This window comes from Ambystoma mexicanum, chromosome 7q (assembly GCF_040938575.1).
Source record: "Ambystoma mexicanum isolate Mex_15411 chromosome 7q, UKY_AmexF1_1, whole genome shotgun sequence".
Lineage (NCBI taxonomy): Eukaryota > Metazoa > Chordata > Amphibia > Caudata > Ambystomatidae > Ambystoma > Ambystoma mexicanum.
The window spans coordinates 549820840-549843661 of record NC_090941.1 but is presented as its reverse complement, the minus strand read 5'-3'; the positions used below and the strand labels follow the sequence as shown (position 1 = coordinate 549843661).

Here is a 22822-nt window from a genome sequence, read left to right as displayed (position 1 = left end):
GTCCTCCCTCCACCCCCGTATGATTTCAGTCCCTCTGGCGCCCTCTCCTCACCTTGTGGTAGAATTAGGCGTGCTCTCCGTCCTGCCTTGTTTGCAGGGGCACGTTGTCTTTCATGGGCGAGTGCGGTCCAGTTACTTTACTGACGCCGGCCCGTTTGATATTGTTCAGATAGGTCTTATTGCTGTTCTTTAGTTTTGTTGCTATCCAGCATGCCTTTCATTGTTTAAAATGTCTCTTTTTTCTCCCTTAGGTATGCAGAGCTTCAGCGCTGCAAACTGGCTTTGTTGAGCCCTGCTGGTAAATGATGGCGCAATAAGAGCGATATGATGCGGTAAGTAAGCGCTATGCGCAGCGCTGCAAAGTCTTGCCTTTGCTAACCTGTGTTTTCCTTCCTTGTAGGTCGCGGTGTTCTTCAGCGCGAGTGGAATGTCCGGAGTGGTGCCAGCCGAGAGGCGACCAGCCAGGTAAGCCTTTTGAGCAGTTCGTAATTTGTAAATGTCTCTACTGCTTTCTTTAATGTTGCCTCTATCTTCCTCTTTCAGGTCATTCTGTCCGGAAGGCGTGCAGATTCGAGGAAGCTGTTCTCAGTAGCTGCGAGTGTTTAAAGATGAAGACTGCAGGTAAGATGCTGCTGCTAATGATGTTCCTTTTGTCTCCTTGCAGGTTCTGCTTCTCTGAGGTTCGAGGGAATAGCTGGACACAGTGAGAGTCACGTTGCAAACTGCAAAGTAACGCGAAGCGTGTTGTCTTGCTCGGGTGTGGTTTAAATAACCCCAACAAAATAGTCCAGGTAAAGTAGTGCCTAGGCTCCCACACCCAAAACACTAGACCGCATAGCTTGGTTCTTAGGAACCAAGCTATGTGGATGCCTCCATGTTGGCTGACAATACAATAAAGTAGTTCCCAAGCACATTGTTTTTCATGGTGTATGAGGGCTTTTGAAGAGGATGCCAGGCTCTAGAGACCCGAGTCCTCACTCCACCTGGCCAATGGGTTTGCCAGAGGGGGTTTTGGGCGAGGGCGAGGGTTGTGACAGTGGGCCTCATTACACGGTAGGTGCTAAACCATGGTGCTATTAGCACCATGGTTCATGCCGGTAATTTACCCAAACCCCATTCCGAGGTTGGCGGGGCAGTAATTCCCCTTGCCGCCATGGCCCTTCCCCATTCCCATTTTTGCCCCATAGGGCATAATGGGAATGGGGAAGGCGCTAATTACGGTACCGCAAATTGCGGTACCGTAATTAGCACCAAGGTCCCTTTGCGGGTCCCTACTTTAACGGCTGGTCTAGACCAGCCGTTAAAGTCGGGTCCCGCAAAGGGACCTCGTAGTAAGGCGGTAAGGGTTAACGGTCACCGGTAGCATTACCGGTGACCGTTAACCCTTACCGCCTTCCGTGTAATGAGGCCATGTTGGTTTGGGATCAAGAATGCTATTTTTAAGGAATAGATGGAAAGCACGAAGGAAGGCAGACAGATAACCCATGGACGAGACATATTTCTCTAAGATTAAAGAAGAAGAAAACATTTGCAGGAACCAAGTATTGGACAATTAAAAGTGGATTAAGTCTATATAAGATAGAGTGAGCAAGTCTCTAGAGAGCAAGAAGAGCAATGGCAGATCAAATAGCAGTAAAGAGATTGAAATGGACACATTTGTGGTCTCTTCACATGTGACTCAGAAGTTTAAAACAAGGGATGTTCATTAAGCCTCAGATAAATAAAGTGATGTGCTTACACTCCCTTTAATGTCCCAGAACAAAAGTCAGGCTACACGGTCAACTACAGATGGGAAACTTTGGCTCATGGCCAGACTGAGGAGAGATGATGGACTAATAAGGAAAGTGGCGAGTAATCTGATGTGAAGCACATGGGTTTCCTTTCGCTTATGAGCTGCTAGCCGAGCCGAAAGTCCAAGGTTGGTCGAGAATGCCAACCAATCAGTGGGTCTATGGGGCAACCTGCTATACAATGTTGCAAAGACCAATCCACTGCCATTTTGTTTGCTGTAATCCATATTATACATATTTAGAGGTAGTTTGAGGCGTGCCTCACAAATAAGAGACAGCCAATGGTGTACAAACATCTATTTATTCTATAAATAGATGTTACCCTAACAAATCCATCCCGCTAATAAGTTTTAGAGTTTGCCACATAGGATGACATCATATATGACGCATATTGGGGTATAAGACCTCTGTGTCATCAAGTTTGTGTATGAGTGTGCAAGCATCAGTCTGATATCTGCTGGTTGACCCTGCTTTATTAAATTGAGAATAAAGTAGTACTTTGCCTTATTCTTTGACTCTGACCAGTTATTTTGTCTGAGATCTTTATTGGTAATTCCATCTAGCATAAGAGACACTTCAAGGTGCTAGAGCAAAGTAGTCTTTTAAACTTCTCTATGGATTCTTACACCAACACTGTTATGAGGTATGTTTCTCATAATGATTAGAACGACTCTGACCTCGCCACCCTTAAAGCCCAAATCCAAGTGCAACTCTTGGTACGACTCTAAACGCAAGTGTAGGGTGGCTGACAGGAAATGGAGGGTGTCAGGCCACCCCCTGACAAAATGGCCTGCCACCTGCTCCAAAGGCAATACAGACTCTGTCCTTTCTTGCGTGCCTTTGCTTCGGCTATCGCAGGAGACGATCGGGGAGGCTGTGCGAGGGTTTTCAACCCAAGGTTTGCACCCTTTTGGACTTTTCTCGTGGTACGACACAACATCGTCCAAGACGCTTATGTTTGGAATGTCGTCTATTCTAGCTACATTTTAGTCCACTGGCGAGATGACCAGATTGTGAAAAATTGAATACTTAAAGATGTAAATTCAATTTCATCTTCAGTCCTGCTTGGGTGGCGGATTCGAAACAATTATACAATTTTCGGCACCATACGTGGACTTATTCAGGCTTAAGGCTTCTAACAGACTTCAAGATCTACAATCAAGTCTTTTGAATTGTTTAAAGCTTTACCTGTGAAAACTACTGTGTCATTGTTAAAAATTTAGCACCAATATTTACAGCATATCGTGCGCCCTGAAGAAGGCGACTACTGGCTCACTTAATTGAGCCAGATAGGTTGATTTCGCCGAAACTGTAATGACATTTGAATATCATGTATGTACAGTAGGCACTTAGCACTTTTTTTGTACTTAGCACTTTATTCCATTGGCAGCAATTTCCTTTCCAACAGCATCTTTATCATTCAAATGAAATTTTAAAAAACATGAGACAACGATGCTTTATTTGGATTAGGCACTCATTACCCTTTTGCACCTAGCACTTTATTCCATTGGCAGTAATTTCCTGTTTCATAGCATCCTTATCATTCGAATGAAATTCAAAAATATGAAGATAGTGATGCTTTACCCTGACTAATACTGAGTCATGAATTGTGGTAACTAAATTGCGATTGAATGGTTTAATGTATTAGACTTGACAAGTATTTTATACTAACATTAATTCATCTATTTTATTGTCGTTATACTGTTTATGTATTATGTAATTTTATAATGTTTTTTGATGATTATTAAAATATGAAAATATGAATCTGTTATGATTGGGCCACTATTCCTTTCCACCTCTATTCCTATAAATTGGGTACTTAAATTAATATAGTACTCCTCCATGTGAACTTCCCCCTCCGGGGTTATTGTTGTCTTTCTAAGAAGAGAGCCTACATCCATCTCTGCAGCATCTAACAACTCGGTTCATCTTTTCAAAATCTGCAAGGAGCTGGCCAATCTTGCTGCGGTCTCTACCTCTCATGTTCCCTCCCGGGTCCTCTGCACGGTCTTGGCCTCTCATATCACCACTAAAACTCAGGACATCTGTTGTGATTAACTGTGCATGCATCTGGTGCAGGTGACTAGATTCTTGAGATGGAATGCAGGGCTTAGAATGTTTATCTATGAGTGTGTTCCAGGTTTCTCAGTTGCAAGGATGTAAGCCCTGAGAGAGGATGCCGGTGGGTGTCCTATGTTCCCTTTTACTTACCTGACTCTAAGAAGTGTATTTGATGTACCTGAACTTAAGTAAATAAGTTAACAGTTCACTGGAGTGTCAAAGTCATTTATGGCCGGACCCTGAATTTAACAACATCCTGTCCACCCACTCTTCCTCTACCACCTCCTCCTCCTCCTTTGCCACTCAGATGTCACTCCTTTGCCACTAGAACCTTCCCCTCCCCACTAAAGCACTCCCTTGTGTACCCCTTTCTTAAGAAGCCCTCTGCCGATCCTCCCTCTCCGGCTAACTATCGGCCGAATTCCATCACTCCTTTCCTGGGCAAACACTTGGAAAAGCAGACCATCTCCCAGCTTAATCAGCATACTGAATCTGTTGGTTGTCTCCATGACCACCAGTCTGGCTTCAGAGCTGCCAAAGCATGAAAACTGCTCTCCTGAGCACCGGTGAAGGCCTGCTCTTTAATCTTGACTCTAATCTCCCTTCTGTCCTTTTCTCCTCTATCAATCCTCTGCTTTTGATACAGTCAATCATGCCATCCTGCTCAATCGCATCTGTGATAACCTGGGTATCACTGTTCAGGCTCTGACTTGGCTGACCTCCTTTTTCACCGACCCACCCTCTCAGGTCCTCTCTTCTATCTCTCTCTCTCTCAACTCGTGGTGTTCCCTTGGAGTCTAACCTTTCCCCTGGCTTTTCAACCAGTACCTGGTACCTTTTTCCCACTGCATCGCTACTTTCTGCTCCAATTTGCAGTATTATGTGGATGACACCCAGCTCTCTTTCGGGCTCCCCTCAGCCACCTCTGCTCCTTCTCTCATACCAGACCACCTGGCCACAATTCAGGAATGGTGTGCTGCCAATGATCTCTGCCTTAATGCCAGTAAGACTGAGATCCTCCTCATTGGTACATCTGCTCCCCCCTTTCCTCTCTCTCTGGCTGCCCACTCTGGGCCCTCCTCTTGCTCCCTCCTGTGAGGCTCAGAAACTTGGTGTCATCTTCGACTCCACCCTCACCTTCTCTCCTCACATCTCTGACGTCTCTAAGAAGTCAAACTATCAGCTGCACCTCCTCAGAGGTATTTTTCCTTTTCTCACTTTCCCCCAAAAGCTCACTGTCTCCAGAGCTCTGGTACTCTCTAGGCTGGACTACTGCAACAGCCTCTTTCTAAATCTGCCTGCCTCTACTCTTCGACATATGCAACATATCCAGAACAGGACTGCGAGACTTGTCCTTGGCCCCAAGCCCAGGGATCGTATCTCTGCAGCTCTGAAATCTCTCCACTAGCTCCCTGTGGCTGCAGGGGTCAATTTCAAGACCCTTTGCATCGCCCACAAGGCTTTCTGGGGCCAGGGACCACACTACCTCCAACGTTCTCCTCCTAAACATCTTCCTTCTCAAACACCCTGCTCATCCACCTCCAGCTCTCTGAGGGTGAGCCAGTTCTCCAAGCAGAGAGTGGGGGCAGAGCTCTCTCCTCGGCTGGGTCCTCCCTCTGGAACAGCCTTCCTGCCTCTCTCAAACTTGAGCAGAACCACCTTCGGTTCCAGAAGCAACTCAAGACATTCCTTTACACTTTGCTTTCTCTCTTCTTCTCCCCTACTGAAGTCCCGAACTGCCCCGCGAACTGGTCACCCGGCTACCCTCGGAACAAGGGCCCAGGCTCCTGCATGTCCAGTTGCCCTCGCATTGCCTCCGGGGTCCCCCTGCACTTAAGCGTCTATACCTGCAACCCTACAGTCCCTTCTCTCTGTGCTTATGAGCCACCCGCTGGCTGCACTTATTGAGTTACCTGCACTTCTCACCTCGCCACTCCCTCTGGCACTTCTCCCCTCCTTCTTCCCCGCACTTGCATGATCTGAATGACACAAGGTCTCGTAAGATCATTGTTTTGTCCTCCCTTTGTTTCCCCTTCCTTGTCTTGTCGTGCCTAGAAACACTTGTGTACAGTCGCGTTATAAATGTCATATCATATCATATCATAAACATCCCTAACTAACATCAGCCTTAGTCATCAGTCGCCTAGTTCCTTCTGCCTTATTTTCACCTACAGGGGTTCAGTACGAAGCTACTGGAAATGTCACTCTCTCTGTGGGGTTTGGTGGGCTTACAGAAGTCATGAATAGCTATTAAGATTAAATGGCTTTTTTATGGCAATGGCCAAGTCCAGGCTTTACTACAATTAACTGCCATATCCGAGGAAACTTGGGTACCGCATTTTTCCAGCATGTAAAACACAACAAATTCTCATGCAACCAAAACTCAGGTCAAAGAACCTCAGAGAATATATAGTGATGATTGGTTGTTGTATATATCTAGAGACACAGTAATAGAACATAGTTTGAAATTAAATACATGCAGAGCTGCTGGCCTGTCAAATGTGACCATAACATCCTCGCCCTCTTTGTGTGTGAATGTCATACACAGACTATTTCTAGAAGTTGTAAGACAGAGAAAGATACCCATATCCTGGAAGTCCTCTTATAACATACCCATTTCTAAAAAGGGCAATAGAAGTCTTCCTAGCAACTGAAGACCAATTGGCCTTAGGGACATTTTGGGTAAAATATTTTCCTCATTCATTTTGGAAAGCTTAGAGACTTGGGCATGTACTGTTATGTTATGTTATGTTATGTTATGTTATGTTATGTTATGTTATGTTATGTTATGTTATGTTATGTTATGTAATGTTATGTTATGTTATGTTAAAGGTTCTTGATGAAAGGAATTGATAAAATGCAATCAGGTGCATTTAATAAAGTAAATAGGGAGAGCTTGTGCAAGAAACTAATGATTTGGGGTCTTCCGTTATCAATCTTAGGACCTATTATGGACCTTCATACAGGCACTTCTCTTTATGGCCGGTCAAATAGGGAGGAGTCACTGTTCTCTAAAGTCCCTACCTTTAATGGCCTATGACAAGGGTGTGTTTTAGCCCCTTTTTTGTTCAGTTTATAAATATCCGATATAGGGGACACCCTAGACACCATAAGAACGTTTCCGCCCAAAATAGGTAAAATCTGAATCCATTGGTTACTATATGGTGATGACCTTGTTATATCTGATTTTACCCTATTGAATTAACTTGATTATTAGCAGCCATCAAGAAGTTTATGGAACTGAATGATATCGAGATCAATGAGAGTAAATCTAAAACAATGCAGCTCTCTAAGACTAGAAAAAGGATTACGAAGAACACACTCAGGAGATTATTTTATAATAAATTGCAAGCTGTAGAAGAGTTCAAATATTTAGGATTTCCTATTTTAGGAGCTCCATCTACCATCCCTACCCAGCAAAGTGTGTGGCAGAAATTGTGTTTTTTTGTGTGCAAATGATTCAAACTGATAACAAATACACTGATATAACATACGGATGGTTTTCTATGGTACCGATGATTCATTAAAGGTGATTCCTACCCTGTTGTATTGTGCCGAGATAATAAATCTTAAGGATAAAAACTGGTGGGATAAGGATTACGGTGGAGAAGTGTTTTGGGTTTGCTCCCCTCTCTCCCTGTTGCTTTAATGCGGTTTGAATTAGGTCTACCCTCTTCAAGGGCATAGAAAATTGGAAAGTTTTGATGCTCTGTTTAAATGTCCTTGAGCCCCTCAATTTTCTATATAATTGAATATGAACTGGGCAATGCATAACGCATGCTCTGGGTTTTTTACACACTTGGAATCTAGAATGCCAAAATATACTGATGGAGGACGATTTATCCCTGGATCTATATAAAAATGATCCGAATTGAGCAAAGAAAAAATTCCTTCAGAATGATTTGCTCTGTTCATGAAATAAAATCTCAAGAATACAAATTATTGACACCCAGTCTGTAGAGGAAAGAGTTGCAAGCACTTTATCATGGTATCTCCTAAAATTGAATGAATATGGAGATGCCATTTTATGAAACTGCATCTCAGACTGTATCTAACACTTCAGGTTCTGGGAGCAAGGGTGGAGTTTAGTAGACACAATAGAACATGTAGGGTATGTAAAGGACCTTCCCTAATGCATCTCCTTTTAAAATGCCCTATGCTGCCCCATCAAAGAATCAAATACTTTGAGAAATCCTTTCACGATGTTAAGAGTTGTGACGAAATGAACAGAACTCGTCACTTCTCCCCAAGGGGGAACTGCCCCTGTGAGGCTAGGGAAGTGAGCCTGCTCCTCAACACCCTCCATAGGGGTCGAGACATGTGGAAACTCACCGACAGATACTCCCCCTTGGGTACAAAGACCGCCATTCCCGTGAGGAACTCCCTGAGGCCCTCCATGTGATGGCTTACATAAACTTGTATAATAGACCAGAATGTTATCAGTTTCATGAAAATAAAGTGAGCCAACATCATCAGCTACAAGAAACTGAGGATATCCCTTTAAATCAGACTCTCCAATGGAATGTGCTGAGGAGACTGACAAGGGATGATGTGCCAAAGAACCTGCAAGAGAGGGTGAAGAGCCGAGAGAGAGACACACACTAAGAGAACCAGGGGACGAACCCTGTAGGTAATAGAATGGAAAAAGGCAGGACTGTGATAGAATGCAGAGCCTGCGTGAAACATAGCAGCTGCAAGGCAGAGCGTGAAATGCTGGGAGACAGGCATATCAGAGCAAAGGAAATCCGGTGGAAGAGAGAGTTTGGTGGTGGCATGACCACAAAGCAGCCGCGGTGGGCAGGCAACACGTCCAACAACGCTGACACCACCAGCGGGAGTAATCACTCTGGATCCGAGTCACGCCACCAGTGACATTTAGAAGACAAGAGCAAGGCACAGAAGAAAGAGATGCAGCGGAAATTAAGCTACGGAACTACAAAGCAGAAGAAAGTGAATCCGATGACCACCCAGTACCGCCAGCATTGCCCCTGAACACAGAAGGTAATACGAGGAACGGGAATACCGGATGGGCCTGGCAGGGCAAGAGGCACTCAATGTAAAGCAAAACAAAACTCGTCTCAGTATTGGTGTGAAGGGAATTGGAAATGAAGTAAGAAACCAGAACAGTGTTAATGAAATGGAAAAAAAAACACAAGTACTACAAAGCGGGAGGGAAGAAAAGTTGGAAACTTCTCACATTGGGAAAAGGGAAAAGACTACCCATATACCGGCGGTAGAAAGGAGAAGATAAGAGGAAGAGACATCTTCTGACAAACTCATACATGAAACAACACTCTGTGAAAGGGTGAATTATAATTAGAAATTGAGTATTCAGAGTATACAAGAGGAGAACAATATACAAGGGGACCTGCAACCCTAGAAGAGAGAGAGAACGAACTTGAATCGAACTAAGATAATTGGAGAGAAAGAGAAAATGGAAACTTCCAGTTCCCTAAGGGAGCTACAGAACTTAACTAAAGAGATAACAAAAGACTATTTGCTGACTGATGAGCACCTTAGTTAGTAAAATAGCTAGGGAACACCTATAGTCATAGGGAAGGATAGGCCTTATTTTACTTTAAATAAACCTCACAGTAAAAATGTCTTTACTGCTTCTGCGTCGTTCTGATCTGCCACAGAGTGCAAATGGAAATGTGCTCTGCTCGGGGAGTTTGGCAGGGACTCCGCCCGCCCTGGCATTGGCAGCTATTTGTTTTTTAATATGCGTTTTTATAGGAAATGAATTTAATTTGAATGCCATTCTACAATAGCTGAAAATGAATAGATTTTTGAGGTGAATCATAGTATAACAAATGGGAATGTAATTTTAATTTGTTGGAAATTTAATTTTAACTTAAGTGTAACTTACTACGTTTTATTTTTCTTTGTTCGATGGTGTATTTTTCTTTAAATTGTGTAACGTTTGTGTTGTGTAAACCATTTCACAATACAAATAAATAAAAAAGAAATGCAATCTTTTAAATTGCTTTTTTGATACCGTGCTTCATTCCAGAGTCCAACCTCTAAGTGCAGGTATCAAACCCATGCGGATCTGCATTATCTTGTTTCCAAACCAAGTGAGTCCTCAGTGAGCTAGGAAGGTGGTCTTAAACGGCTTTGAACTTGAGCCTTTTAGCTTTAGTGAAGTAGGAAATCAACACTTCATGTTGCGTACTGATTTTAATGATTTGCAAGTCCCTCTTCTTCTCTGCATACTCGCTCTTCAGTTTCTATTAGTTCAACAGTACTAAATTCCAGCACACCATCTCCTGCGTGCTCCTGCATGGTTCTATATTTCTGTGTCTGTGTGCTACTTCATGTGCCACATCTTACTTGTTCTGTCTGACACAACTACCTTCACCTGCTGGGCACCTTCTTTAATATTGTGGCATAAACATCCTGTATTTTACGTGGCTATTTGGAACTATTTTTCGAAAGTCACTGAATGATTTCGTGATATTGCTTCATGGATGCACTTACACATATGAGGGTTCTATTCCCAGGGAAGGAAGTAATAACCATCACATTCATTAAACAGCCCAATTTCACAATCACGATTCCAGTAATGGGCGGAATTTATAATATAAAAAGCAATATCACAAACAGAGGTTTAAAGAGTGCAAATTTAAGTCAGCTGTTTTGCATGGTGCCGACAGCTGTCGTCATGAACATAGCAAGGTGCTAGGAGTATGCAAAAAAAGCATTAAAAAAATGTCCTAGCACTTCCACGGGGAACCCCAAATATTTATTTGATTATTTATTTTATTTTTTACATTTATTTCAGCACACAAAGCCCTGAGGCTTCTAGGCGCTAGTTACAGAAAGTGCATGGTATATTGGTGTAGTGCAAGAATAAACATATGGTTACAAAGTGTGTGTATACAGACTGGACAAAGCCTCACCTCATGTTACAGGGGCTATGTCAGGCAGCATATGAGTCAGATAGGTACCATTACACTGACTGGCAAAGCCTCACCTCATGTTACGGGGGCTATGTCAGGCAGCATATGAGTCAGATAGGTACAATTACATGACTGGCAAAGCCTCACCTCATGTTACAGAGGGGTACATCAGGCAGCATATGAGTCAGATAGGTACGATTACACAGACTGGCAAGACTTATCCTTGAAGTTGAAGCTAGCATCCAAGGGATTGGATATGATGTAGCCATTATGCCAATTATGCTATGACTAACAATATGGTATAATCCCAATCTCAAATACTACTAAGTGGTCATCCTCCATGTTCTCAGGATTAATACCTCAAATCCCTGGCCTTGATTTACCCATGTCTGCAATATTTCTGTTTGCACCCAGCTTTTATTCAGAATATAACTCAGAGCAGCAGCATCATGTATGGACATTGCTTGAGTGTATAGTTAAACATGGCTTACAATATGAGCAGAGTACAGGGCTGTTGGTAGATTGTGTTCTGCAGCGTTGCCTATCCGATGTTATTCTTGGAAGGGATTGCCTCCTTTTAGTTAATTTGTTTAGAGAGCAGCTCAACTGAGGGAAGGTCTACAACCAATGACCATTATACAGTGATAAAGAAAAATCCCTACTCATGAGCGCATCACGCAGGCATAAAGAAAAAACAATAGACCGCAGTGTTGACTCTCCAGGTTTTTGTATTGAAACAATAATTAATTTTTACTCATTGCCATCACAATTCAATTTTTGTGTGTTAGTAAAATAGGTGACTTGATATCCTGACAATGTTGTCTAGTTACAATATGAATAGTATCAATGTTTTTCCCTCTCCCTTTCCCCTCCACTTCTCCCCCTCTTAGCTATAGAATCTTCTCCAGCTCAATCTCTAACTTACTTCACAGCCCATCAAGCATTCACATTTAAACATCAAACCAACCAAGTGCTCCTAATCTAATAGGACACATTAGGTGTGTATAGTCTATTGCTGCTGTTCTAAGGAATGGTGACTTATGTGATGAATCCTACAGAGTCTCCACAAAAACCCTACCACAAGTCTTCTCCCAGGTGGAAAGGCAAAGGCAGACACTTCCTTATCCTAACCCTGGGGGCGGTATTAGCCGGGAGGATCACCTGGGAGGAGAAGGACCCCAGGAGAACAGGAGGACTTTGTGGGATGAGATGCAGTATTTCTCTTCCTCAAGGAAGAACATATCATTGATGCCAGAGTATGTAATGGCTTGCTGCCAGAGAGAATTTATATTGTCTCAAACTAACTGTCAGAATGGGGGTGAAGACAATTATAACCAGTCATGTATTAGGAGTAAGAAAACCCTTTAATAGTTTCTGACATTCATAGAACTGAAAGCTTCTATAAGTCCCGGAGAAGTAAGGAAGAGGAGTCTTTAAATGTGGTCCAATTTAATTGCTGAGGACCCCCATTCTTCTGTAAAACCAAATACTTAATGGAATCCTTATGGTAGTTTATTTTTATTTATTTATTGAACATTTATATGGCATCTATACAGTAAATATTGTTTCCAGGCGCCACAAGACAAAAGACGGGGGTGGGAGGGGATCAAGGGCAAAAACAAAAATAACAGTCCTACTAGACCTTCTGACATTCGAATTGTGCAAGTGCAGTGTAAGAAGTGCAGGGGGAGGGGGAGGATCAGGGCGAAGGGCTGGGATAGGGTCAGGGTGGAGAGGGAGAAGTGCTAAAAGGAGGGGATCCAGGGCTGGGAAGGTCTATAAGGGTGCCCAGGAGGGCAAGTGCAAGGGAAAGTCAGGGGGTAAGGGCAAGTGCGTGGGTGGGGGTGGACGAACCTCAGAAGGCAAGTCAGCGAAGGGTGCCCGACAACAAGTGCTGGTAGGAAGGGATGAAGAGGAAGACTGATCGAAGGAGGGCCTGAACCCAGTAAGACTCATAAAGGAGCACAGGCAACCAGTTGCAGTGGCAGACGGAGACTAGCAGGGGATGGGAGAGGGAAGGAGGAGGAGAAAATGGAGGTCTTAAGAAGTTTCCAGAACTTAAGGAGATCCAGCTCAAGTCATGAAGGGGCAGAGAGGCTGTTCCAAAGGGATGCTTCTGTCGAAGAGAGATGATAGAGATCTACCCCCCACTCTCTGCTTGGAGAAACATCTGAATTGCAAAGAGTTGGAGCTAGTGGAATAAAGGACTCTAGCAGGGAGGTATTTAGGGAGGGATAATTGGGTGTAGCAAGGTCCCAGAAAACCTTGTGGATGATGCAAAGGGTCTTGAATTTGATCCTTGCAACCATAGGGAGCCAGTGGAAAGATGTCAGGGCTGGAGAGATGCAGTCCCTGGCCTTGAGGAAAAGGATAAGTCTTTCAGTCCTATTTTGGATTAGCTGAAGAGAGCAAAGGGAGGAGAGAGGCAGATTCAGGAAGAGGCTGTTACATTAATCAAGCCTTGAGAGAACCAGAGCTCTGGAGATTGAGTTTCTGGGCAAAGGTGAGGAAAGGGAGAATGCATCTGAAGAGGTGAAGTTGATAGTGGGCCTTCTTGGCAAGGTCAGCGATATGGGGTGAGAAGGAGAGAGAGCAGTAGAAGATGACACCCATGTTTTTATCCTCACACAAGGGGGAGGGAAGGGGGCCCTAGGAGGGCAGCCAGAGTGTAGGAGGGAAGGAGGGGATAGGAGTCCCAATGGAAAGGATCTCAGTCTTACTGGAGTTAAGGCAGATATCATTAGCAGCACACTGTGCCTGAATAGCAGTCACAAAATCGGGAATGAGAGAGGAAGGAAAGGAGTAAGAGGAGGGAAGCTTAAAGGAGAGTTATGTGACATCCGCATTACACTGCAAATGAAGGGAGAAGGTGGAGATCAAGTGGGCCAGAGGGGTAAGGTAAATGTTGAAAAGTCACAGCTAGAGGATAGAGCCCTGAGGGACACCGCAAGACGAGAATGAGGTGGAGGAGAGAAAAGGGCCCAGTTGCACTTGTGAGGGCTGATCCGAGAGGAAAGAGGTCAACCAATCCAATGCCAGGTCCGTGATACCCAGGGTATTACAGAGCCGACTTATGAGGATGGAATGGTTGACCTTGTCCAGGGCAGAGGAAAGGTCGAGGAGGATGAGGGCGGAGGCAGTATTGAATTCAAGCTGAGAGAGAAGGTCATCCCAGGTGTTCAGGAGAGCAGTTTCTGTGCCTCTGGCTGCTCTGAAACCAGAGTGGTGGTCATGGAGGCTGCTCCAGGTGATCAACTTCTCCAGGAGTTCTCCCAAGAAAGGGGTAGTGGAAATGCAGAAGGGTCCGCAGACTGATTCTTTGGAAGTCAGTGCATAAAGGAGTGCTTGAGGGATAATGGTGGCCAAAGACTGGTTACAGAACTCAGCCAAGGAAGGAGTGAGAGAGGCAACATTGTCCTTGATAGTTCTAGAGGTGCAGGAAAGCACCTGTTTGGAGGAGAGTTTCATAGAGCAGCCTGTCTTGGTAACCTCATCAGGTGGTATGAGTGAGAAGGAGGAGAGTCGCGGGATGGGAGAGGGGCAGTACAGGCAGACGAGGAAGGGGCAAAGAAGAGAGAGAGGACAGGATGTCCTGAGGTTTGGTTATGAAATGGGAGGCTAACGCAGTGCAGAGGGCCTGATAAGAAAGAGGAGATGTGGAGACTGCAGTAGGATTGGCAAATGCCTTACATTTGAAAAGTTCAGCCGTATTGTTTGAGGCCCCAGAGATGTGGGATTGGATATGGGCCTGTTTCTTGGAGCGGATGGAGAGTCAGTATCGCCTTTGGAGCAGGCGGCAGGCCAGTTTTTCAGAGGATGTGCAAGAGGCCAACCACTTTCGTTCCACAACTTTGCACTTGCGTTTCAGCGAGGATAGATCGGAACCATACCAGCTATTGCACTTGGAATCTGGCTTCATGCAGATCCTCATGGCAGGGGCAAGGATGTCATGGGTGTTGAAGATGGAGAGGTGAAGGTTAGTTAGAGCTGAGTCAATGGGAGAGTGAATCATAGGAGTGGGGGGAGTGAAGGAGGTAGCAAAAGCAGCTACTGACACTCGCTTCATTGGGCGAATGACGGAGAAGGAGACTGGCAGTGCGGGAAGAGGCTTAGCCCAGGAGCTCAAGATAGGAAGAGAGGAGAGCATGGTCAGACCAGAAGAGAGGAGTAGTGAGAGGGATATAGAAGGAGATATCAGATGAGATTAATGCATCCAAGATGTGCCTGGCTGAGTGGGTTGGGCCGGAGGGAAGAATTCGAAGAGATAGAGAGTCGCAGAGGTTGCAGAAGAGTAGAGTGGCCGTATCAGTAGAATCCAGATGAATATTTACTTTACTTTACAATACTTATATAGCGCACCAAATGACCTGGAGGCTTACGGGCACAGACAACACGTAACATGAAATAACACATTGGGGGTACCAGAAGCAGAAAAATAGACAGTGCCATGCTAGAAGAGGACACTACCTTCAGCTTCATCTAAACAGCCAGGTCTTTAGTTTCTTCCTGAACAATGAAGTAAAGCTGATTGCCCTAACATCGGGTGGAAAGCTCTCGGGCTGAAAGTACAAAAGTACATTTATGCACCTGCGAGAGCTTACATGCAGGTGTCTTAAGATGTTTCAAGGTGTTAGATCTGAGGGTCCTGGTACACTGGAAACACCTGTGTATAGGTGCGTTATAAATGCCATATCATATCATATCAATCATTATTGTGATCAGGAGAAGCTAAAATTGATTTCTGGCCTCGATTGGAAGCCAGTGCAGACTGCGTCTGGCTTCAGACACATGATCCCTCTTCCTAATGCCCATCGTCTCTCTAACAGCGCTATTTTGCACCGTTTACAGTCTGGCGCTATCTGTATTCACTATGCCCGCAAGCAGACTACTTCAATAGTAAATTTTTGACCCTGTAATCGCTCTGGCTAGTGTTTCACAACTACTTTGGGAGATCTGCGCTAGCAATTTGATGTGATAGGCAGTCGAGCATATTCAAGTTCTTGTCAAAATATACTCCCAATGTCCTCAATTTATCTTTAATTTTATATCACATCCTGCTCTTATAAAGCTGGAATATTCCTTGCCCATCTTCCTTAGTTTGGCTTCTGTGCTTTTCATTGATAATTCTGTTTTCTCTTTATTTAGAGCCAAGCCATTACCTAGCATCCAAGTTTGACTAAGCTTATATATTCTATTAATGGACTCTTCATCCTCTGGGTGATTGCCAATCAATGGGATAACACACTGCGTGTCATCCACAGAGTTTGTGAAACCACTTTTGTTTTTTTCCACGTGATCAAAGAAGGCGCATGGAAAAATATTATAAAGGGCGGGGGATAAACAGACCCTTGTGGTACTCCATAATCAAGAACCGACGGTTCAGAGCCTCTGCTTCTTTGCAACACACTCTACACCAGCGGTTATTCAAGAAGGAACTAATCGACAGGGCGGCATTGTCAGAGAAGCCACCACATCCAGTAGCCTGGTGACCAACAGCTTGTGGTCCACCAGGTCAAAAGCGGTGGATAAGTCAAGGAGCATGAGCATGGAAGTTTGCCCTCTGTCCATCATTTGAAGCAAACTGGACTTCAGGTCGAGCAGGGCCGTTTCCATCCCATGCCCTTGCCTGACCCCGGCAGCCATTTATTAAGGATCCCATGGTCCTTCAGGTGCATTGAGACCTGCTCATAGGCAACGCAATCTAAGATTTTCAGAAGAAACAAAGTGTTTGTTATTGGGCGGTAATTGGTTAGTACCGTTGGACATAAGCCTGGCTTTTTTAACAGTGGGGTGATCCAAGTTTTTTAAAAGTTTGTTGGAACATAATTCTCCCTAAATGAAGCATTAACAAACGTTCAGAGAACACTTATCAGTGTGGCAGAGCATGCCTTAATAACCATAGGAGGACAAGCATCCCCTTTGCAACTGGTCGGTTTAAGTTTTTTTAATAATTAGAGCAAGTTCAGTTTCTGACAACGGTTTAAAGTTGAATTGATTAGACAGTCTCTTGGGTATACATACATCTACATCCAAAGTCATAGGGCCTCATTACGAGGCTGGGGGTAGCCATGCCTGTAGTACAGGCATGGCTGCTGCCGGTATCCAGTTTTTTCCGGCACCCGCGAATGGGCAATTACCGGGTCATGCCGAGTTTGGCAGACCTGGTAATTGTCCATTTGCGGGTGCCGGTAATGAGGGACTCCCCATCCCCATTCGGCCCCATAGGGCTGAATGGGAATGGGACGTCAGATTCACCGGCACCATTCAGAGTGGTGACGGTGCATCCGATGTGCTGTGCTCGCGGGTGCCGCTCTGCCCGCCAGGTCAGACCTTGCACAGCTCGTAGTATGGCAGTCCGGGAACTACGGTACCGGCATGCTTACTGGTACCGTAGTTCCCAGACCGCCATGCTTGTAATGAGGCCCATAGTATCTTCTTTAATGGTCATCTGTCTAATTTCTATGTTACGTTTGATACCCTTCAGTTTCCCTAACATAGCTTCCTGAATGGAAATACGCCAAGCCACATCTTTCACGATTGTATCTGTTTTCTTGGGACATGGGTGTTCTAATTCTTTCAAGATCTTAAATAGTTCTTTTGATTGAGATTGCGCTTTATCAATCCTGGCATCAAATGATATTTTGTTTGCACTCTTGGGTTTTAATGATTTGTGTTTTTGTAGATCAGGCGAGAACCATGAATTGCTCATTCTTTCCACAACCCACTTCCTCTTCAGAGAGGCTAAGATATTGGTTGCTTCTTCAATAGTATATTGATAGGCTTCCATAATATCTTCTGCCTGTACCAGATTTTCTACTTGCTCCACCAGCAGCAAAAGCCACGGTTCCAGCGCCTCTTTTGTTAATGTCTTCACATTCCTGGACACAATGCAAACTTTAGTCACTTCCCTTATCTTAAATTGTTTTTCACTCACCATGGTAAAGTGAACAAAAAGTGGTCCAACCGTGGACATGGATTAACTATAACATCAGTTGTGATAGCTTTGTGCATGGCCACCCAATCTAATGTATTCACCTTGTTATGAGTAGGGACGCTAATAATTTGCTCAAAGCCCAGACTTGCTAATGAAACCTCAAGCGCTTTAGTCTGAGTGGGATTTTGTTCCTGAGCCAGTAGTTAAACGCTCTGGTGTTGGGTTTAAAAGGTAGTAGCAGGATATTACTAAGTTGGTTAGCGGATATATTGAAGTCTCCGAGGAAGAGAAGCTTAGAGGTGGAGGGCCGAAGACAGAGGGCGAAGTTGGCCCACTCTGAAAGGAAGGGGGAGATCATCCCAGGAGTTCTGTAGTTGGTAGCGAGAGTGAGAGAGAGGTTAAGAGAGGCTCAAAGCTTGCAGACAGGACATTCAAAGGAGGAGTAGGATTGAGTGGGTATGATGGAAGCAGGGACACATTAAGGGAAGACAAAGGCCACTCCACCTACCGATCGGTTAGACCTGGACCTGGAGAGGAGCTTGTAACCCTCAGGAAGGTGAGTGTCAAAAGCAGTGATGGAGCTGGCATTGAACCATGTCTCAGTGAGAGCGAAGACATCAAGTTCAAAGTCTTCAAGGAGGTGACAGATGTCAGAAGAGTGTTTGACAGCAGAGCAAGAATTGAGGGTAGCTAAGTGAAGCTGGTTGCCACCTTTAAAGGTCTTCCAATGTGAGGTACAGGGGTGAGGTCCACCAGCCAGAGGGGATGAGGAGGCCAGAGGGGTGGCACCTGGAGGAATGCCAGGAGAAGGTAGGAAGTTGTTTAGAGACAGGAGATGCCTATCAAGAAGAAATAGGTTGGACTGAGAGCCCTGGGCCATGATAGTGCCATTCTGATAGACATTAGTGTTGAACCTAGATGATAGTGTGCCAAGAGGACTTCCCATCTGGTTCCAGCATTAATGGGAGAGTAAGAAAAATGGGAGAGGATGGCAACCACATGATATGATATATGATATGATATGATATGGCATTTATAACGCGCCTATACAAAAGTGTTTCAAAGAGTCCATACATCAGGAGCGGGGATGGTAAAGAGGATGTCGGCAATAGTCTGCCTCGAGTAAGAATTGACGTAGGTATCAGCTATGGGCAATCCCGGTTTGCCTAGGGGGCTCAGGGGGCCTGCCCCCAGTAGTGGAGACCAGCAACTGACAGGCACAGTCCCAAGCTGACCAGAATTTTTGACTAGCAAATAAGCTTTAACAATAGTGCTTTTTTCAAAGTGTTTTTGTGGGTCTTATTACAATTTAGATCTTATTGAAAGCAGCAACATACATGAATTGCACAACGTCTTCAAATGCTGTTATTTTCTCCTCCAAGATATCCGATCCGACTTTGTCATCTCCTACAACATAACCAATCTGTACCTTCCTGATACCATAGCTCAAAGGTACTAGCTTTGATTGCCCCCATAATGAGCCATCCATCTCAATGCTGCGTACACATTTTGCCATATCAGTTTCATCATCTGAGGGCTTCATACCAAACAAAAGCAAAGATTTAGCAATGAGTGCAGGTTTCTTTGATTTCTTGGACTCATACTGTGCCAGTCACTGTTCCCTTATTCTTTTTGACTCTTCACTTTCCTCCTCCTCCTCAGACGCAAATAGATCAGTGTCATCGTCATCATTCTCCTTAGATTCTGTGGCTGTACTTCCTCGGGTGTCTTCAATGTCTGAGGGTCCATACTTGCCCAGGAGTTTCTTCACACCTGGAAGGCTTCCTTTTTGCTTTTCATAAGATCTAATGTGGTGTACCATTGAAGAGCATGAAAAAGGTCACCCAGAGGAGCTCCAGAAAGAGCTTCATAAACGGCTACATCAACTTGTGAAGGTACATAGCCCTCAATGTAACTCCTGTCAGTTAGAAAGGTGTTAAGCACCTGCAGGCCAGCTGGGGATTTCAGGTCTCCGAAGTCCATGCTTGAAATGCGCTCCGACCTCTGCGTGGATTATGTATAAGGAGAGTAATGAACCTGGTAATGATAAATTCATTGAAAAAGCTGAATGTCATGATGCCTACCCCCGGGCATCCAGACCAAGTCCAGCAACCCCAGAAGCAGGAATCATGTTACCCAGAGAAAACCCAGCAACCTTTGTTAGGGGCTATATGGGTACAGTCCTGGCGTCTATGGCGCCAGGCTCATATGGGGGAACAGTCCTGGCGCCATAGGCACCAGGCTCATATGTTAAAACTTACCTGATGCAGACCATACTGCAAGAGATCCAAGCCCATGTGAGGCTTGGAAGGGACTACTTTACCTAGGGACTATTTTGTTACTCGGAGTTGTGGTTGTGGAGGAATACTTACCTGGGACTACTTTGGAGGCTATTTAAACCACGCCCAAAGGGCAGCACACGCTTCGCGTTATTCTGCATCCTGCAGCGTAACGCTCACCGTGCCTGCAGTCAGCATCCAGCCTCGTGCCACGCCCGCCTCGAGTCCAGAGCGCCTAGAAAGAAGGGATTCCAGCACCTAAGGGGGACAAGAAAACAACAAGGTGAGCCGAGGGGAAACAAACAAGGACAATCTCTTGCCACCATATGCTTACCTGATTTTACCGCCGGAGGTATTATTCACCAGCTCGCCAAATCTTCTTACGCCGCACCTGTAAGAAAAGAGAAAGCAGCGAGTTAAACTTTGGCATCATTTAACGGACAGTGTGGGATAGCGCAGACTCTTACCTGAACGCTTTCAGCTTCCACAGAACTATCTTCTTTTGGGTCTAAGCTGCAAGATAAACAAAGGAATTGGACAAGAGTGATTATTCAGACATTTTTGAACTCTTTAGAACTATATACTTACGGCCCTTCGCCAGGAGTTTTGGAGCCAAGATTTGTCTAGAACTCTTCCAATATCCTCAAGCCATTGAAGTAACTGGCCATCAACGCGCCCCTGCGTTCCTTGCAGGATGGAGAGCTCATCATTCAAAACTATAAGGTGAGCTTTGTGAACGGGAATATCAGAGGTGATAAATGGGGACGCAGTGAGGGGCTATTACTCAACTCCACGGGTGGCTAATTCCCTTTCTCCGCCTTTAGGAGACTACTTCTACGGGTCAAGCAGACGAAGCTAGGTGGGCCAGTCCAGTCAGTCATCTCTGCACTACGCATCACGTTGGTGGAGACCGTGGCTGTCCAGTTCTGCCCCACACCCCTGTGTGAACCAGGTGAGCGTAACACTGAATTTGATGTTGTGGACTTCAAGTCCCATAATTCAGAAGAGGACTGCAGAGGCACAAGACTGCAAGTTGCAGTTAATTAGGAAAGATGACCCACACCCGAGGGAGACTCAGAGGCATAAAAGGCCCCCTCCAGTACAGGCCAGAGAGAAGAATGTGAAGAAGAGTAATAGCAGAAGGTGGGGTCATTTTCTAAAAGAGGATACATCTAAGAGGAGACAATCTGGCGGCAAAGTGTTACATATTTATCGCCTGGGTGGGTCACTGTGCAAATTCTTGGGGGACATGGCCCAGTCAATCTGCTCATGAGCAGAGATTCACCTTAGATCCATGCCTGACACTTACATCCTAAGAAAAGACTATCTTCAGGCAATGAGAATAGTGGTTCCTTCTCCGAAGCCCCAGGTTTTTCTATGGATGTGCAGGTGCATGGGGGTCCCCTGGATGGGCAGGATGGCCTCCAACTCTCAAATACCCAGATTCTTCTCCCGTTGCAGGGAGAGTGTGGCCTGCTGGTGGAATGCCCTGTTAATTCCAAAGAAATGATCATACCTCTTTCCTCATATCCCTAAAGATTCTGCAGGTTCTGTCCAAAATCCACTGGGAGGGTGCTCAGGTTCTGCTAGTAATTCTCTTGTGGAAAAAGAAATCTTGGTTAGCCCTACTACTTCGCTTAGCCTTTCATCCGCTGTGGTCCTTCCATTGGTCCTGCCTGCTTTGCCATGGTCCTGTCTTCATAAAGACACCCTCCAACAATAGATCTGGTAGTCTAGAAACGGAGTAGATAGAATTGACTGCAAAGGGTATTTCTCCAATGATGGCCATGCTCTTGCAGGGTTCCCATAAAATCTACAATAAAGATGTGTCTTCTTTTTTTTATTTTTTTATTTATTTAGTTGAACAAGTCAACTTTACAATTTTTTTCCATTCTTGTTATACAGTTACAATTTAAACATACATTCAGTAAGAAAAAGATGAATAATAAAATAATAAAATAGACAGTTCAAGCCATCTGTGTCAACAAGGGAGACAAGGAAAGTTAATTTCGCTAAAGATATAAACACATCATATTAAATAAAATAAAATTGAAATCAGTGTCAGGGTTACTTCAGTAGCATATGAGGGCAATCAGATTTATGAGGGGGGAAGGATTTCTGATACTGATTTTCCTAGTTCAGTCTCCCGTATAGTTCTTTAGCTCTGGAATATTTCTCAAAAAGCGAATAGTGCCAATTCTCAATGATACCAAAAGCCCCGACATAATCATAAGCCACAAGGCTTCTTTGGATACATCATTATGTTCTTTTAGTGGTGGTTTTAGGTATAACAATCTCTTGTCTCGCAATGCAGTACATTCAATCAATATATGCTTTAGAGTTTCAGCTTCTAGGGTACTTTTACAAAACCTACAGGATTTGACCTGTGAGGGAGTGATTTTTCGTTTTATTTGTACTTCTAGTGTTGACCAAAGATTGAATCTTATTCTCAAGAAACTGGATCTATGATTCTTTGATGGTGATTTTATCAAATAGGGTTCTGCAAAGTTGTATTTTTATGCATAAAAACCTTTTCGTCAAAGTCTTTGTATTTTAAACAAGTAAGTCTGTTTCTAGCCCAGTCCCATTGGAACAGCTTGGTTTTTACTCGGGTAGGGTTTTGCAACAATAATTCAATTGAGGTGTCAGCATAAGAGATTGCATTAATAACCTCTTGTCGTCATTTTTTAGAGAAGTTGTCTTCAGATTGTAGAAGATGACGTGCAAGAGTCCCTAGTAGCATATTTGAATCGTATGCTACAAGGCATTTGCGAAACAGACTTATTAGTTGCCACAAGTAGCGGCTATACAAGGATATAAGACCCAATTCATTGCGAATAAACGCAATTGGTATGC

General features: G+C 44.4%; 1 long non-coding RNA gene and 1 pseudogene across 1 annotated transcript in view; both read right to left on the bottom strand.

Annotated features, from left to right (window-relative positions):
• LOC138528777 (uncharacterized) overlaps positions 1-22822 on the bottom strand; it is a 198099-nt gene that overhangs the window by 132046 nt on the left and 43231 nt on the right. The gene's annotated exons all lie outside the window — the stretch shown is intronic.
• Positions 18997-19670, bottom strand: LOC138527891 (elongation factor 1-beta pseudogene; annotated as a pseudogene).